Genomic DNA, 19,186 nt, shown 5'->3' with positions numbered 1-19,186 from the left:
TTTTATCTCTGGAGAACAGACCTAGTAGTGGTTTTGCTGTATGAAAGGATGTGCACAGTTGTATAATCCTTTGAGCATAGTTCTAAATTGTCTCTAGAATGATTGGACTAGTTCATATCTTCAGCAACAATTTATTAGTGTGCCTATTTCTCCCCAATATCTCTAGCATTTTCCATTTTTAACAGGTGTAAGTGGTACTCCAGAGTTGTATTAATTGACCTTTCTCTAATCAATAGTGATTTAGAGAATTTTTTTCAGATGATGATAGATAGCTTTGATTTCTGCTTCTGGAAGTTGTCTGTTCATATCTTATCTTTTATCAATCGAGAATGGCTGTTATTTTTATAAAATTGACTCAATTTCCTATATATTTCAGAAATAAGGCTTTTATCAAAGATACTTGCTATAAATTCTTTTGATACTATTTCATTGTCTATGGCACTTTTAACAAAATATAGATTCCATGATTACCTCTTTTAATAATGTTTATTTTTGCTTTTGCTTCGTCTGAGATCATGATTACTATTCCTATTCTTTTTGCTTCGGCTAAAACATAATAGGTTCTGCTCCACCCCTTTATTTGAACTCTGTGTGTGTCTTTCTATTTCAAATGTGTATCTTATAAGCAATATACTATTGATTTTGATTTGTAATAAATTCTGTTCTCCAGTTCTATTTTATGGTTGACCTTTATTCTCTTCACATTAACAGTTATGATTACTAATTGTGTATTTCCCTGCATCTTGTTTCTTTGGTTTATCCTTTTCTATCTCTTTTTATCCTATTCCTATTCCTCCTCAAAAGTTTGTTTTTGTTCTGACCATTACCTATCAATTCTACATTTTATCATCCCATGTCTCTTTTCCCCTTCTTCTACTGTCTCCCGATAGAGTCAGATAAATCTCTGTACCTAAATTAATATGTAGACACACACATACACATATACTTTTTTTCCTCTCTTTGAATTTCAATGGGAGCAAAGTTCACATATTTTCCTCTCTAGTATAAAAGCTCTTTCTTATATGCTTTTGCTGTGTGAAAATAATTTAATTTATCCACTGGCTACCTCTTCCTTCCCTCCTCTCCAGTGCATTCTTCTTCCTCCATCTTTTGTTTTTTGAAAAAAAAAACATCATAACATAAACAACTCGTACTTATGCCCTTTGTCTATGTAGACTCCCAATAATGATCAAGTTCTTAGGAGTTATAAGCATAATCTTCCCCTATATTATTGTTAACAATTAAAATGTACTAAGTCCTTTATGATTTTTCTTTTTTGTTTACCTTTCCATGTTTCTCCTGAATCTTGTTTTATGTCAAATTTCCTATTAATCATCACAAATATTTGAAGGCTTTACTTAATTAAATATTTGTTTCCCCCACTCCACCAAAGGATTCTATTCAGTTTTGATTGGTAGATTATTCTTGGCTGTAATCACAGGTCCTTTGCCTCCCAGAATATCATGTTTTAAGTTCTCAGATTCTTTAATATGGAAGGTGTTAAACCTTGTGAGACCCTAGGAATGACTCCATGATATCTGAATTTTTTTTCTGGCTTCTTGAATTTTTTTCCTTGATCTAGAAGCTTCTGGATTTGTTTATAAAATTCCTAGGAATTCCCCATTTTGAGAAAACTAATTCATTCAATTTCTATTTTATTCTCGAGATCTAAGATTTTGGATTAGTTTTCTATGATAATTTCTTGAAACATAATATCTAGGTTCTTTTTTTTGATAATAACTTCCAGAAAGTTTAATAATTCTTAAATTATCTGTCCTCAATCTGTTTTGTAGGTCAGTTGTTTTCCCAATGAGATTTTTTTTTCACATTTTCTTCTACTTTTTCATTCTTTGGTTGTTTTTTTTTATTGTTTCTTGATGTTTCATGGAATCATGAGCTTCCAGTTGCTCAATTTGAATTTTTAAGGAGTACCTCTTCTTCCAGTTTGGCTAATTATGCCTTTTAGAAAGTTCTTTTCTTCAGTAAAATTTTGTACTTCTTTGAGCATTTGGTTAATTCTGCTTTTTAAGTTATTTTTTCAGCATTTTTGTGCTTCTTTTAACTAATTGTTAATTTTCATTTATCACTGTCATTTTTCCCCAATTTTTCCTTATTCATATGATCTCTTTTATCTCTCCCAAGAATTTTGTTGAGCTTGGGTTTAATGAGCACTATTCTTTAAGGATTTGGTTTAGCTACTTTTATGTTGTTTTGTTCTGAGTTTGTGTCTTTGTCTTCTTTGCCATCTTAGCATCTTTTTATGGTCAAGTTCTTTTGTTGTTGTTTGCTAATTTTTCCAGCCTATTTCTTGACTTTGAACCTTATATTAAGTTTGGGCTCAGCTCACCTGGGGCTGAGGTAGGTACTTTCTCAATTTTCCACTTTTTACATTCTACTCTTTTCAGAGCTAGTTCTGAGGGTCTGAAAATTTGGGACCTCAAGATAGTGTGATTCAGGGAGACTCCTGGATCCTGCTTTCATGGTCTGCACTCTGATCTTTATCCAGGAAGGACCCCTGCATCTCTGAAGCCACAAATAATGGTAGTCCTCTTGATCCTGGAACTCTACCCTTGCTCCCCTACAGATGCAAGCACTAGTTATCCTATTTGATTTCAAACTACAACCTGGGTTCTTTCTCTCTTTTGCCAGACGACCAGAACTCCTCCCAAACCTGGAACTATGACCCCAAACTGTTTATGGGCAATAATATTGCCTATTTGCACTAGTTGCACCCATTGCGAACAAAAGGTTTCCTTTAATTAATCTTTCCTACCATTTGTCTAACTCCATCATCATCTCTTATCTGACAACTCTCAAAGCTTCTGGTGCTCTCGTCCCCTCCAATGCTTGTCTGGGGTGCTGTAGTTATGTACCTGTGCTCTGGATAGGCCTCCACCCAGGTATCACAGACATCTCCTGTTACTTCCTATGTTTTCTTAGTCTGGAAAAATGCCTCGCCCTGACCTTTTGGTTCTCCAAAATTTTACTTGAGGTATTATTTTGCAGGAAAATGTTAGAAGAGTTTAGCTGGGTTGCTATCTTTACTCTGCTATCTTAGGTGCACTTAAATGTACCTTTAATAAATCAATTTTTTATTGTGCTGTATTCCATAAAACTGTATGTTTAATATTACTGCTCTCTTTGCTTTTGTTTTTGTGATTTGGATACTCTTACTCATGAGAGTATGTTTTAAAGTCATCTTTAATCTCTAATCTAAGAAATTCCTTGCAAAATCCATTAAAATCTTTTTTCTATTCTCATTCAATAATTGGCAGAAATCTATTATGACAATCTTCTCTTTTATTTCCATTCAACAATTACCAGCAATTTCTATGGAGAGTTTCTTAATCAGATGCCATTTAAGTTCTTCTTGATATCCAGGAATAATGTAGACAGTTCCAACATTTAAAATTCAATTTTTTCCTTTTTAATATTAATAGTTTATCAGTGAATGCATCAATAATATTTATTAATAACCTATAATGTGTTTAGGTGCTAGACAAAGCAACAAAATCCCTCATCTCCAGAAGTTTTCATTCTAATGAGGAATAGATATAAAGATTCTAAGAGATATAAGTATATATAGAATAAAATTTAAAATATGGGTAAGTTTAATACATGGTAGTTAGAGAAAGACTAGCATTTGAGTTGTGGGCATGAAAGGCCTCAGTGAAATATTTGAATTGTGGACTTAATGGAGAAAGGAAGGATTCTTTAAAAATACACAAGAAGAATGCATTTAAGGAATGTTTAAAAGAATACAGAAAAGGGCAGTTTGGGTAAAAGAGGATAATAAGGGAGAGTAATGTGTAATGAAATTGGAAAGGTAAGATAGGACAAGTTTGCAAAGGGCTTTAAAATTCAAACAAAAAATTTAGATGTTATCCTTGGAGGGATAACTGGAATTTGTAGAGAAGGAGAGTAATTGTAATGACACTTTGTATGTTTAGGGTTGAATTAGTCTCTAGGGACCATTCCAGAATCACCTACCCAGAGCCTTCTGGAAATCTCTGGGGAGAGATATGGTGACTTGGATATTGGGCCTCTTAGGTATGATGAACATCCTAGTTACTTCTGGCTCTATGGTGGCTTAAAACTGAGAGTTCTTGGTCTTTTGTTGATCCTTTATTGGCTGCTAAACAAGAAAAACTTACAATTAATTGGATAATTGAAATGAAATGACTCTACCATTTTCTCTCCTGCCTTCTAGCTTTTGATGTCTGTTTAAAGCTATTCTTTTTGAGGAATAAAAGAGGGATGACTTTCCCTATCCTCCACCTTGATGACCATGAGATGCTAGCCCTTAGAAGCTTTGAGAAACCTTGTCCCAAATTCCACTCTCTCTCAAGTTTCTAGTGACATATACAAGGGATTGAGGGTGTCTTTCTCCAATTCCATTGGCTTAAACTGTAATTCTACTCTTTTTCTCCTCAGTTTTAAGGGAAATGGTTAGCATTAATTAGCTTTTACAAAGTAATATTTACCAAAAAGTGATAAGAAGACCAGTAATATAAATGTTTACCCCAAACATCTAAGGAGATGATTTCTCCTATACCACCTCTTCTTCTGGAGAGCTTATTCCTAGTATTCATCCTTTTAAGGTCATTTCAAAACATGGCATAGTGAGATGGATGTGTTTGCCTCTCTACTGTTGGGATGAATTTAATAGTTTGCTTGTCAATTCCTTGGCTATACCTCATCTGTGCTCAGTCTCTCACAAAAATGAAAATTCTCTCAAACTTCCAGATTTGTCATACTTACTATTTTGACTTTTGATACCTCACATAATAGCCATCTCCAAAACTTCTTCACTACAAAAGGAGAAATAACAGACACAACAGAGAAAAAAGTAATAGCAGGACTATATGTTCCAGGACTACATGGTGTGGGGTCTTGTAGGGCCTACGGTAGTCTTACTTCCTCAATTGATCCAAATAGGACAGAAGAGAAACACAGAGAGACTCATTTTGATCAGTTAACATCTTTTGAATGCATTATGATTTTATGGCAAAAGCCAATTGACACCCTGTTCACCAAATGGTTAGTAAACTGGAACCAATTTCAGAATGTCTGCACATGCTATGAATTAAAGTCCATGCACCTTCCATCAGAATATGGGCTCCTTGAGAAAGGACCTATATTTTACCTTTATTTGCATTAATAGACCTTAGCATAATATCAGGCAAATAATAAGTGCTTAAAATATTTATTAAATGACTCTCCAGAATTATTTCCCTTAGTTTCTTATAAATATGGATAGATTAAATCAGCCAAACACACTCCACTTGCTCACAATCTTTTGATTAGAATGCTATAGATATCTCAAATAAAAAACTTGCTCTCTATAGCCAAGTCTGAATACGAACCATAGTTTTGGGCTCCTTTTGTGTTTATAGTTTCCTCATCTAAGGTGAATGTGTATCTATCCTGAGAGGGACATAACCAGGACTGAAAGTGTACTTGTAAATTCAAGACATTCTGCAACCAAATCTTGGGCTCAGGGTCAGAAATGATTTACAGCAAAGAGAAGATACTCCATCAAATAGTACATTGTAATTAGAGAATATAACCACAGCCAGATGATGGTCCCAAGGCTTGCCAGAAAATGACTTCTGAAAGGAAGGACAGTATGAAAGTCAAGTGAAATATAAAATGTCTAATTAGTATTTCTGTAAACTATTTCATTTTTAGACAATGTTAACAACCAACCTCCCAGAAAAATATGCAGATTGGCTTATCACGAGGCTCTAGATGACAGAGGTAATTCCATATTTGACCAACTTAAACATGCCTGGAACATAGTTGGCATTTAATAGATGTTTATTGAATTAGGTTGATTTTCCTCTCTATGTATTACAAAGTTTCTTTGTACTCTAAGGATGATAGTTTTATTATTTTAGATATAAGAAATAGAGAAGTTGGCTTGAGGAAGAATTGGAGTTTCAAACAGAGCTGAGAGAGTGAGTTAATTTCAACTGGTGGCAGTTAAAACCGTTATTTCTATGACAGTTTCACTGGCTGGTTGTGGCATTCCAGGAGTGGGTTCTGGCAATCGATAGAGCCACATGCAACTTCTTTCTCTCTCAGAGCTGGAGAAGGTAACATCTTTGCCTCTCTCTATCTTGGTCTGAGGGAAAGACCTGAAGGAGTGGAGTGTTCTCTTTTCCAATTTGGGAAACACTATTCATTTATCTGTTACTGTCTATAGATTGATTAAACTGTGAAAAGACCAAACAAAACCTGGTCTTTGGTTTGGACTCTGAGCCTTTTAAGGACTCTGGTTTGGACTCTGCGCCCTTTAAGTCCTAACTTGATTCTTGTTGAGATTCAACCAGCTAGTCTTGGCTATCTCTATAACTTGAAGGTGAAGTTAAGAGTTAAAGTGGTTAGGTTTATTTAGAATAGTATAAATCTGGTTAGTGAGATCAGGGAGGATTAGCATAGCCTGTGAACCACAGGAGAAGAGGTTCCTTGCAGGACCTGGGAGTTTATTTGGGTGGAGTTAGAATCCCTTAAAATTAGAAATCCTTTTTCCTTTATATATATTTAAATAAATAGTTTATTTTTCATAAACAAGAGTCTCTTTAGCATTCCTTGTGCCTAGCCCTGAAGGGAAGTTCATCTTTTGAGCTTTTCACTTACTACTTGAAGATACTTTGATAACATCTATCAAAAGTATCAAGAAACAATTTTCAACCTTTGTTTTAAGTTCTTTGTCCTTATTTTGTGTTCTCCATGATTATTTTTATAGTACTCAACAACTGTCTTAGTCATCTACATTCAGGCTTAGAAATACCAGGTTAGAGAATTATCAGGTTAACAGACTATTATCCAGGTTGTAAGGTTAGCAAACTTTACTAATCATGGTGTCCTTGTGGTTGATGGAAGAGGGATATTAAAGTCCAAAACATTTGTTGTTTGTCTGTTCTTAAGTTTCCCTCTCTCCTACTCAATCCCTTTTAATCTTCCTAGCAAGAACAATCATTCAGATGGACAAAGATCCAGATAACCTGGGCTCCTGATTAGGATACCAGTGTATCGTATACTTGAATTCACTCTATTCATTGTGTGCCTATGGGTCTACAGTCCAAGGACAGCACCTTATATGACTGTCTGATTTGTGATATTTTGAGTGCTTACATCCCTTCTTGGAATCTCACTCATGATCCCTCACACAGGACATAATAGTAAGAAGTATTCATACTTATTTATATCCTTTCTTTTCTTTAATTTATAGGAAATAAGTTCCTATTCCAACCTTAATTCACATTTTATATTGAGTACCTTTGTATTTTATGTTTTGGGATAAGTAGAGAGAAAGAAAGAGAGAGGGATGGAGACATGGAGAGAGGATTTGTCATTTGTCTATCACAAACACACTCCAATGAACTGTTGCTTCCACGTGTTAGAATCCCTAATGAAGAGTACAGTAGGAAGAGACTATCCGAATTGGTTAAATTGCTTATCTCTGGAAGAACAAGTTGATGACATGCTTCATTTTCATCCCTCCACTTGAGGTGTCAGAGTTACTCCCAAATTCATCTCTTTTTTCTTTAAATCTATTTTTTCATTCCACACCAGTTCAAAACAAGGTTATTCTAACTTACTTTGGGATTTATCTATGTTATTAACTGGGAACAGAAGGGTCAGGAGAAGAAAAGAAGATAGCAAATGATATACAGATAAAGAGTGAAAGGGGATAAACATCCTCTGTTTGAGGAGGTATTATTTTTTACTCTTGCCTCCTAACTGAGGCCTTCTGAGCTAAAATGGAGAAAAATTTTATGCTTTTTGTTTATTAACAGAGAAAACAGAACTGAACTGAATTCAGGTTTCATTCTTTTTGCCCTAGTCTGAAAAAGATTTGCTGTCTGGAAGAGTTCTATGATATTGAGCCACACTGTACTTCCCATTGTTTTCTCCCCAGACAAGTTCACTACAGTAACAATTGGGATTAAGTAGAAAGTCTAACCCAGTCAGAAAGGGAAAGAAGAGATTGAGGAAAGAGATTTTCCATCCATATTCTATAGATGGGAACCTGAAAAAGTATCTCCTTTATTCTTCTTTACCTTCTACCTCTAAACATAAATGCAGACAGATAACTCTAGATACTCTGAGGGAAAATCACTTTAGTATCTATGTGAAAGATGAATCAAAGTAAAAAGTAATTCAAGGCAGGGAGTTCAACGTGCTCCTGAACACAGGTAGTCACCATGATAGTGGAATGAAGAGATTAAACATGAATGGTGGTGTAGATATTGAAATAGACTGAATTGACAATTTATTGTATCTGTGGACTGAGACAATGAATAGTCAAAGAAAATGAAAACCAATGTTAAATATCCAGGAGATTAGTACAGCATTGGTATCTTCAAAAAATAGCAATATTTTCTAGGACATGGAGTATGTTTCAGAGTACAGATAATGAGAATGCATTGAGTTGTTTCTCTAGCATATCCAGTTCAAAATATTCAATAAATAGCTGATATTTTGAGACTGAATCTTAAGGGGTGGTGTGGAGTTCTTCTATATCTGTGAATAATCTACATAAAAGTATGGGAATTGATGAGATTTTCCGAGAAAGTAAATAAAAAGAGGGAAGAAGAGAATCTTTTCAAGGTCCTTTAGGAACAACTATTATTATGAAGATATGGAAAAGAAGACTTAAGAGTGATCATATAGGTAGTAGAAAAATAGGGAGAGAAGATTAGCACAAAAACCCAGGATAGAGAGGAAAACCAGGATGAACAGATGGTTGAGAGTGTAAAATGTAGCAGATAGATTAAAGAAGAGTGAAGATTGATGAGAAAGACCTTTAGATTATGTATAGTATAAACTGAAACTATTCTTTTTCCTGGATGAGAAGGGGAAATGATTTGAAGCCTGCCTTTTAATTCTGAATTATTAAAGAAAATAAAGTTAATGAAAAGATTCTGGAAGGAAAAACAGAAACAGATTCTTAAAGGAAACTGCTTATTTTTCTTCCTGTTGTTTCAAAAGAATCATGTGTTTGCAGTTTACTTGAAATAACAGTAGATGGCAATCTTGCTTTTTGTTAGGATAAATTTCTCTTCTGTTGAATGAGTATCTAAATAACTAGGAAATAATAAACACTCTTCTTAAGCAGATCAGACTCCCTATTGACAAGACATAACTTTATAACTTATAAAACTAGTTTTTAATTGCTGACAAAATTTTAAAAATAATTTAAATTATTCTTTAGAAATTATCACAAGGAATAATAATCAAAATAGAAGCATTTGTCTTTCTAACTCTAAGCTCTCATATATTCTCTTTGAAGGTGGAGAATGCTTTATTTTTATTTTTGTATCACAAGAACCTAGTACACTGTCACATAGGAGGAGCTTAATAAATGTTAGCTGTGTGGTTGATTTATTGCTCTTTTTTGATTGCCACATCAAGTGCCATAAACTCAGCTTCCATCATTTAATAACTATAGTGATATTCTCTTAATTGGTACCTTATCCCCAGTTTCTCCCTATTATAATCTTTCCTTCATTCTACTACTTAATGAATTTTCTTAAAACAAGACTTTTCACACAATATGATCAACCAAAAACCTTCAATGGGTTATCATTACTAAAAACATAAAGCTCAGACTAATTAGATATTTCTCTTCAACCTTGCCTGTATTACTAATTTATTTCATTTCATTACTCTACCTTCATAAAGGGCATGTATGAGACAAAATGTGGGGAAAGTTTATTTCTTCCCAAACACAAGTAGCATATTCTACCCTCTGTCACTTTGTTCTCATTACTCCTTTTCCCCCAAATTACTTCTTTCACCTTTTTGTTTATCTAAATCAGTGATTCCCAAAGTGGCCATCACCACCCCCTGGTGAGTGCTGCAGTGATCAAGGGAGGCGGTGATGGCCACAGGTGCATTTATCTTTCCTATTAATTGCTATTAAAATTTTTTAAAAAATTAATTTCCAGGGGGCTAAGTAATATTTTTTTCTGGAAAGGGGGCAGTAGACCAAAAAAGTTTGGGAACCACTGTAAACCTTATAATTCTTTCAAAGGTCCACCCCAAATATTATTTCATTTTCACATAATTATTTGTACTTCAACTATTAAATTTATAGTATGTGATTTCTTGTATTTTGTTGATTTATTGATTTCTTGTTTACATATAATATAAACATATAAATCCTACATATAGAATATTTATGTTATATTTTACCACTGGGGCCAAAAAAAAAACTTATTACACATAAACACTACCTTTTAGATGTCTTTGTATCCACAGTTTCTAGCACATTAAAATAGGTGACTAATAAATAGATGTTGATAATGATGACTCCCAAATTTATTTTTTTAATTTAAACATTTATTAATATTCATTTTTAACATGGTTACATGATTCATTCTCCTACTTTCCCCTTCACCCCCCACAATCCCCCCGCCCATGGCCGATGCATATTTCCACTGGTTTTGTCATGTGTCCTTGATCAAGACCAATTTCCAAATTGTTGATAGTTGCATTGGTATGGTAGCTTCGAGTCTACATCCCCAATCATGTCCACCCCAACCCATGCGTTCAAGCAGTTGTTTTTCTTATATGTATCCTCTCCTGCAGTTCTTCCTCTGAATGTGGGTAGCATTCTTTACCATACATCCCTTAGAGCTGTCCTGGGTCATTGCATTGCTGCTGGTACAGAAGTCCATTGCATTCGATTTTACCATAGTATATCGGTCTCTGTGTACAATGTTCTTCTGGCTCTGCTCCTTTCACTCTGCATCAGTTCCTGGAGGTCTTTCCAGTTCACCTGGAACTCCTCCAGTTTATTATTCCTTTTAGCACAATAGTATTCCATCACCAGCATATACCACAATTTGTTCAGCCATTCCCCAATTGAAGGACATACCCTCCTTTTCCAGTTCTTTGCCACCACGAAAAGCGCAGCTATAAATATTTTCGTACAAGTCTGTTTATTTATGATCTCTTTGGGGGGTACAAACCCAACAATGGTATGGATGGATCAAAGGGCAGGCATTTTTTTATAGCCCTTTGAGCATGATTCCAAATTGCCAGCCAGAATGGTTGGATCAGTTCACAACTCCACCAGCAATGCATTAATGTCCCAATTTTGCCACATCCCCTCCAGCATTCATTACTCTCCCCTTCTTTCATTTTAGCCAATCTGCTAGGTGTGAGGTGATACCTCAGAGTTGTTTTGATTTGCATTTCTCTAATTATTAGAGATTTAGAACACTTTCTCATTTTTTTTTTTTTTTTTTTTATTTCTTTACCTGAAAATTGCCTATTCATGTCTCTTGCCCATTTACCAATTGGGGAATGGCTTGATTTTTTATACAATTGATTTAACTCCTTGTATATTTGAGTAATTAGATGCCCGTCAGAGTTTTTCCTTATAAAGATTTTTTTCCCAATTTGTTGTTTCCCTTCTGATTTTGACTACATTGTTTTTGTTTGTACAAAAGCCTTTTAGTTTAATATAATCAAAATCATTTAATTTACATTTTGTAATTTTCTCTAACTCTTGCTTGGTTTTAAAGTCTTTCCTTTCCCAGAGATCTGACAAGTATACTATTCTGTATTCACTTAACTTATTTATGGTTTCCCTCTTTATATTCAAGTCATTCACCCATTCTGAATTTATCTTGGTGTAGGGTGTGAGATGTTGATCTAAACCTAATCTCTCACATATTGTTTTCCAAATTTCCCAGCCGTTTTTGTCAAATAGTGGATTCATGTCCCAAAAGTTGGGCTCTTTGGGTTTATCATACACTGTCTTGCTGATGTCATTTACCCCAAGTCTATTCCACTGATCCTCCTCTCTGTCTCTTAGCCAGTACCATATTGTTTTGATGACTGCTGTTTTATAGTATAGTTTATTATCTGGTACTGCTAGGCCCCCTTCCTTCACATTTTTTTTCATTATTTCCCTTGATATTCTTGATCTTTTGTTATTCCAAATGAAATTTGTTGTAGTTTTTTCTAATTCAGTAAAGAAGTTTTTTGGTAGTTTGATAGGTATGAAGCTAAATAGGTAAATTAATTTGGGTAGAATGGTCATTTTTATTATGTTAGCTCGTCCTACCCATGAGCAATCAATGGCTTTCCAATTGTTGAGATCCAGTTTTATTTGTTTGGAAAGTGTTTTGTAGTGTTTTCATATAATTGCTGTGTTTGTTTTGGTAGATAGATTCCTAAGTATTTTATATTGTCTAGGGTGATTTTAAATGGTGTTTCTCTTTCTACTTCTTGCTGCTCTAATGTGTTGGAAATGTATAGAAATACTTAATTTATTAATCTTATCTTAATCTCTCTGCTAACCTCCAGTCCCTCATATCCAACTGCATATTAGGCATCCTGAACTAGATGATATAGACATTTTAAAAACAACACCTTTAAAACTGAACTCACTACCTTTCTTCTACAAACTCTTTTTTTGCAGTTCCCTTTTTGTTACTGTTGCATATAGCTCCATCCTCCCAATCACTCAGAATTATTACTTGAGTATTCTTAATTCTTCACTCTCTCTCACTCCCCACCCCAATATCTACTATGGTGACTCTGGTGCAGGTTCTCATCATTTCATACCTATACTGTGATGTACTAGATGGCTTCCCTGCCATGTCTCCCTCTACTTGCAGCACATCCTCTACTCAGTTATCAAAAAGATCTTTTTGCAAGTCTAAGCATGTCATGCTCATACTCAATAAACTCTAGTGGCCTCAATCAAGATTTGGGTTTACCTCCAGACTTAGACATTTACTAACTGTGTGATCTTTGGTAAGCCAGTCAACTGTTCTCTCTGTTCTCTGCCTTAGTCCTGTCAAATGATGATGATGATGATCATGATGATGATGATAATGATGATGATGAATTATATTTTTAACTTACATTGAAATCTTTGTTCCTGACCAGACATCATCTCAAAACTTTCAGACTGGAGTGTTTATCCCTACTATCCCTATCAGGACTGAAATCAGAAAAATCAAGAATTATAGCTTTTTAATCTTCGAAGTTTACAAGGACAGCTAGGTTTTATAGTAAATGGAACTTTGGACTTGGAGTTAGCAAGAGCTGAGTTCAAATCTAGCCTTAGACATTAGTTGTATGACCCTGGGCAAGTCATTTAGCCTATTTCCCTCCGTTTCCTTATCTATAAAATGAATTGAAGAAAGAAATGTCAAACTTTTGCAGTGTCCTTGCCAAGAAATTGCCAAAAGTGGTTGAAAAAATAAGGTACAACTGAAAAGACAGAAGAGCAACAACAAATGAAGTATGGAAGCTCTATAAACCATGCTCTTGCCAACTACTAAAAGTCTCTTTCTCTGGTTATCTCCAACATCCTCTCTAAACCTGAAAAACAAATTGACCAGATCAGAAGGTGAAAATTTCTCTTTCTTGGGTACCATGGCTTTCTTTCAATGAAAATGATATTTTACATCCAGGTGGCACTTCATAATTTTCAAAGTGCTTTCTCCTATGACAATTACATTTGAAGGATTGGAAGGAAAAGATTTGTATGAGATTTTGCATCAAAGTCTCAAGGACATGATTCAAGCTCAGCAAACAGAGCACATTTTCTTTGACTGGGCATATCCTGACTGAAACCGCCTCTAATTGATTCACTAAGAAAGAAAGGGACTTAGTGCTCTGAGGCTGGTAACTGCATTTTCAATAATAGGCTACTCAGTGGTACCAGAATTAACTTAATTGGAAATGACTGTTTCATCTTAGAATTTGTTCCAGAGGAGAGAAAAAACCAGGTTTGGTCTGATAAGTGTCCTACATTTGAGGAGAACAGATTTCCAAGGGTTCTGATAAAGAATAAGTAGGATAGTATAGATAAAAATTCCACTGGGAAAACTCACTCAGAATGGAAAATCTTAGAGAACAAAATTCTAGACCCCCAAAAAAAACAATTTCAAAGAAGAAGAGAATAGGGAGTTATATAAAGAGATCAATGTGTATGCCTAGGGAACCCATCAACAAATCAAGGTTTTAAATAATAGACATGTACAAAAGATGGAAACAAGTATAGATTTAAAAATAAATACAAAGGGTGACTTACTCCTGTAAGAATTGTTTCAGAAGTACTAAAGCTAAGAATAAGCTGAGGTTGGTAAGGAGAGCTGGGAATAATAAAAAGCTTTTTGGTGTTGCAGCTACACTGTGAGAAAGAGAAAGGTCAAACAAATGGAATTCATTACTGAGGGGAGAGAGGGTAATGGTAACTGAAGATGGTGAGAAGACAGGGCTGATTTGCTTCTGTTTCCTCTGCTAAATCTAATGACCTTTGGCTTGGAAAGTATTGGTAAAATTTATATCTGAAGCAAGTGAGGAGATGTCAGAGTACCAATCTGCCTTTAATGTTTTTTTGTTTTGTTTTGTTTTGTTGTGTTTTTTTTTTTAGTCAACTGGTCTAGATGATCTACAATCAAATGAAAAGAACTTTTATTGTTCATAGAAAATATGATTGCTATTACAACATTAGAAAAGAGAAGTTGTTATACTGTTTTTCAAAAAAGGAAATATAAAGAAATTCTAGGTCAAAGACCATGACTTCTTTTCCTGTCAAAATTAGAGAGTATATTATAAAAGGCATGATTAACTGAACAGTTAGAAAATGAAGTGATGATTAGAAGGAGCTAATATGGCTTCTTCGGGAATAGATCACATCAGGCAAACCTGATTTTCTCATATATTAGGGTTACTAGACTAGTTGATCAAGATATACCATAAATGCATTTAATAGATAAAATTTTAGCTAAGCATTTAACAGTCTCTCATGCTACTTTTATATGGGAAAAATATCTAGACTATGTGGAAGTACAATTTGGTGTATTAAGAATGAATTTAATGACTTATGATGTCAACATTGAAAGCAATTCTTTATTTCAGTACCTTAGGGATTTCTGATTGATCCTATATTATTTTAAATTGTTATCAGTGTTTTGGATTAAGGTTTGGACAGCATTCATCTCACATTTGGAGGTAACATAAAGCTTGGAGGTATGGCTAATATATTTTGGAATCAGGAGTCAAAAATATCTCAAAATATTAGGATACATATAAATAAATTAATGTAAGATGAAATCCTTTAGGGGTAAATGTGGTCTTATAATTGAATTCAACACTTGATTTCGTAAATATAAAATGAGAGAGGCATGACTAAGTAGTAATTCATTTGAATAAATATTTGGGGTGTTTAGTAGACTACAAGTATAATTTGAGTAAACTTTGTGATACAGCAACTTAAAAATAATCTTAGACTACTTAAGAATAATTTGATGATAGTCCAATAATACTCTACTTTGTTCAGAGCACATCTGCAGTATTGAGTTCAGTTTGACATTCTAGGAAGGACAGATGTTACAGAGCATTGAGAGTGGCATAGGACCCTGGGTTTCCCTTTGTATATCCCAAATTCCATAAATGGAAAATTCCTTTCCTTCCTTGCATTCCTGTAATGCTGAGGAAAAGGTGCCTCTGGACATCAGAGACCCATGATAAGGAAGACCTACTTAGAAAAATCTTCTCCTTGGATTCTCTCCTAGATTTTGAGATGGACACAGAGATACACTTTCCAGCTATGCTTTGATACCATCGGGTTGTACCTAAGACATCTACTTGCCCACTAAACTATGCCACTCACCCCTTGTGTATCTGGAACACAAACCCAGATCAGATAAATATCCCCCATGCCTGCCTAACCTCATTCCATTTCCTCATCCCTGGTCATAGGACCCATATTTGTCTAAAAGATATAAAAGATTCAGGACTCATTTCCTCGAGGATGCAGTATCCTACCTATACTGTTCTCCCAGCCACTTCAACATGAATTCCAAACTTAAAAATTTCTCTTTTTATTTCTAAGCTAAGTTATGGAGTCTTGCTTTCTTGCAAAGGGCATCTGTCCTGAACCATAGGAGTTCACCTCAAGCCCCCAACAACAAGAGAACATCAGATAAAATGGAAAAGGCCCTCTATTTCATACTCTATGAATAGTATTTGAGGAAACTGGAGATGTTTAGCCAAAAGAAGAGAATTCTTAGGATATATAAAATGGCTCTAAACAATAATTTGAAGGATTGTCACCTGGAAGAATTAAATTTGGTTTGCCACCAGAGGACAGAATTAGGTGCAAGTGAGGCCTAAGTATAGAAAAAATGTGCTAAAAATATATCTCTCTAATAAAAATAGATCAGTAGTCTCCCTCAGAAGGCCCTCTTTCCCCAGAGGACTTGAAGCAAATGCTAGTAGACCACTTTAGATATATTTAGGAAGAGGTAGGAAGAGATGGCTTTTTTACTTTGTTCCAATTCTGAAATTTTGTGTTTTGTGATTATGGAAATCAGAATGTAGGTAATTGAGAAATTTTGTCTACTTATATTAGGAGAGTTTATGCCTGGCATGGATCTTACTTTTATTCTGGCACCATCAACTAAATGCTGTGGTTTTGAAAATCAGGATTCATTGATTCTGTGGGAGAAAAAGAAAAAATGGATAGTATGAGATTACTTATTGAATACCTAGTATGGTCATCAATTCCACATGATTGCTCTCACTGTAATTCTAAACTGGTATATATGTGCAACTGGCATAGCTATAGTTATCTGGGAGAAATAAATCACTCAACAAATCTACAATTATGCATTAACTCCTATTTGCCAAGCATTTTGTTAGGACTAGAGATAAAATGATAAAATTGAAATACTGCCTTCCCTCAATAAGTTTGTAATCTACCTGGAAGGAAAATGTCTATATGGATATACAGATATATATATGTATATAAACATATACCAAAATTACTTTATATTTTTTATATACATACATATCATACATATATAAATTATATACCTAGTGTTGGGCAGTAGTTGGGAGAAACAGGAAAGACTTTCTGTAGAAGATAGTTTTTGAGCTAAGGAAAGAAAATTCTAAGAATCATAAGTGAAGAAGACATGCATTGAAGGCATGGGGGCAACTAGTACAAAGTCACAAAGACAGGAAACTGAGGATTGTACATAAAAAAAAAACAGGGAAAAAAGACAGTTGGACAGGACTATATAATGTAGGAAGAAGTATTTGGTGGATAAGCCTGGAGAGCTTAGTTGGAGCCAGCTATTGAAAGGATGAGAAGACTAAAGAAATGAGTTTATATGCAAAATAAGTTTCAGTGACTCCCTATTATTCCTTTCGGATCAAATAAAAAAAAACTGTATATTTGCACTTAAACCTCTTACTATATAACCAATTCCTAATGTTGACTTTTGCTGCAGGCTATCTTGCTTACTGCTTTGTTCTTTCTCAAAGCCAAGAATTGCCTGAGGAGGGCAAGTAACTATCTCTGTCTCTCCAGCTGTGCATCCCAGTTTCTCCTCTATGGATTCTATAACAGATGTCCATCCCAGGAGACTGACTATATAACCATGTTCCTCTCTGCCCCTATTGGGTGCCCCAGGACTCCAATGCTGGTAGGGACCCCAGATTACAATATTGCTTCAACTAAAACCCCTTTTTTATTGCTACTTTGATCCTTCTTTTTAATTCAGATTGACAATACCTGACCCATCTTCTACAACCACACAAGCTTATTTGGTTTTCCTCTCACACAGCAACTTTCCATTTCCTCTCCTCCATGTCTTTGTATTTTCCCCTCTGAATGCCTGGAATTCCCTCCCGCCTTTCCTCCTCTTCTAAGCTTCTCTAGCTTTATAAAGACTCACCTTCCTGGGCAGGAACCTTTTAACCTTGACCAGCTGCTAGTGGCTGCAATTCTGTGATTACTCCCATCTACTTTGAATATATTTTGCATGTACATAGTTATTGCCACATTTCTCTCAACCATTAGAATATGATCTCTATATGAGTAAGGATTACTTTTTACTCTCTTTCTATCTCTAGCATGTAATATACTTAACTGACACAGAGTAAACGTTTAACAAATCCTTGATAGATTGGCTGGCATCAATATTCAGGATGGGTTGGAGTGGGCAGAGATTTGAGGCAGGGTGAACAATTAGGAGGATATTGTAATAATCCAAAAGAGTAGTAATGAGGGACGGTCTTGATCAATGAACACGTGATTGGAGAAAAATATGTATTCAAGAGATGTGAAGGTAGAAATTGAAAGATATGGCAATTGACTACATATGTGGGATAAAAAAAGGGTCAGAAATCCTAGAGTAATGCTAATATTATAATCCTGGATCATTGGAAGGACTGTGTTTATGACAGAAAGGAAAGTTTAGAAGAGGGATGACTTTAGAAGTAATATGCAAGTTGAAGATGCTTATGGGATATCAAATTTAAAATGCATCATAGGTAACATGATCCAGAACTACCTCTCAAAAAAAAGACTGTGTTGTGATGAGTCATAGATATGAAAATTAATCTAAAGGGAGCTGACAAATTCTTAACAGAGTATATTAAGAGGAGAGGGCCCAGGACACAACTTTGGAGTACAAGTCTGATGAACTCCAAAAAAAGAAATGGCAAAAATCTGAGTAAAGCTGGCTTTATTGTAAGAGCTGCAGGTTAAAAAATCCAGGCTTTATAGACTCCCTGAATGGTTCAAGACTCCATTTGTCATAGTTCTTATAGATTTTACAAGCCTAGGCAGTGACTCAACACTGTTTAACCCAATGACCAGAGGTAATGAGCAGAATGAGGTGTTCAGGTTTTAAAGAGAGAAAATGAACAGGACACCAGACACTTTTCTCCCCCTTCCTTTCTCTGGTGACTTGGTCATGAAACTGTAAGGCTAGGAGCCTAGTTTCTCCATGTCACTTCCAAAGTGTGTGGCAAGGTATGGAGAAATAACAAGTAAATAGTGATAGGAACTTTCTTTCCAGAGGTCATTCATCCTGATGAGTGGTTTGACAGCCTCAAAAGAGATTTGACATTAATGCCTGAAAAGAAGATCTTAGAATTATTTTACAATAAGTTCTCAATATTCAGTCTTAAATAGCAAAGCCTTGTTGGTAAATGTTGATAATCTGAATATCAACAATAATTATTGTAGGTAGACACCACAGATTTAGGTTTTTTTTTGTTTAAGTGGTAGAAATCATGTTGTGTGCTCTTAATTCCAGCCAAACAAAGGTAAATAAAAGGGGAAGCAGTTAAGGTAAGAGAGATAGGAAGTATAAGAATTAGGGGTTTCAGACATTATAGTAGCAGTATA

Source organism: Gracilinanus agilis, chromosome 4 (assembly GCF_016433145.1).
Source record: "Gracilinanus agilis isolate LMUSP501 chromosome 4, AgileGrace, whole genome shotgun sequence".
Classification (NCBI taxonomy): domain Eukaryota; kingdom Metazoa; phylum Chordata; class Mammalia; order Didelphimorphia; family Didelphidae; genus Gracilinanus; species Gracilinanus agilis.
This window is presented reverse-complemented; position numbering follows the sequence as displayed.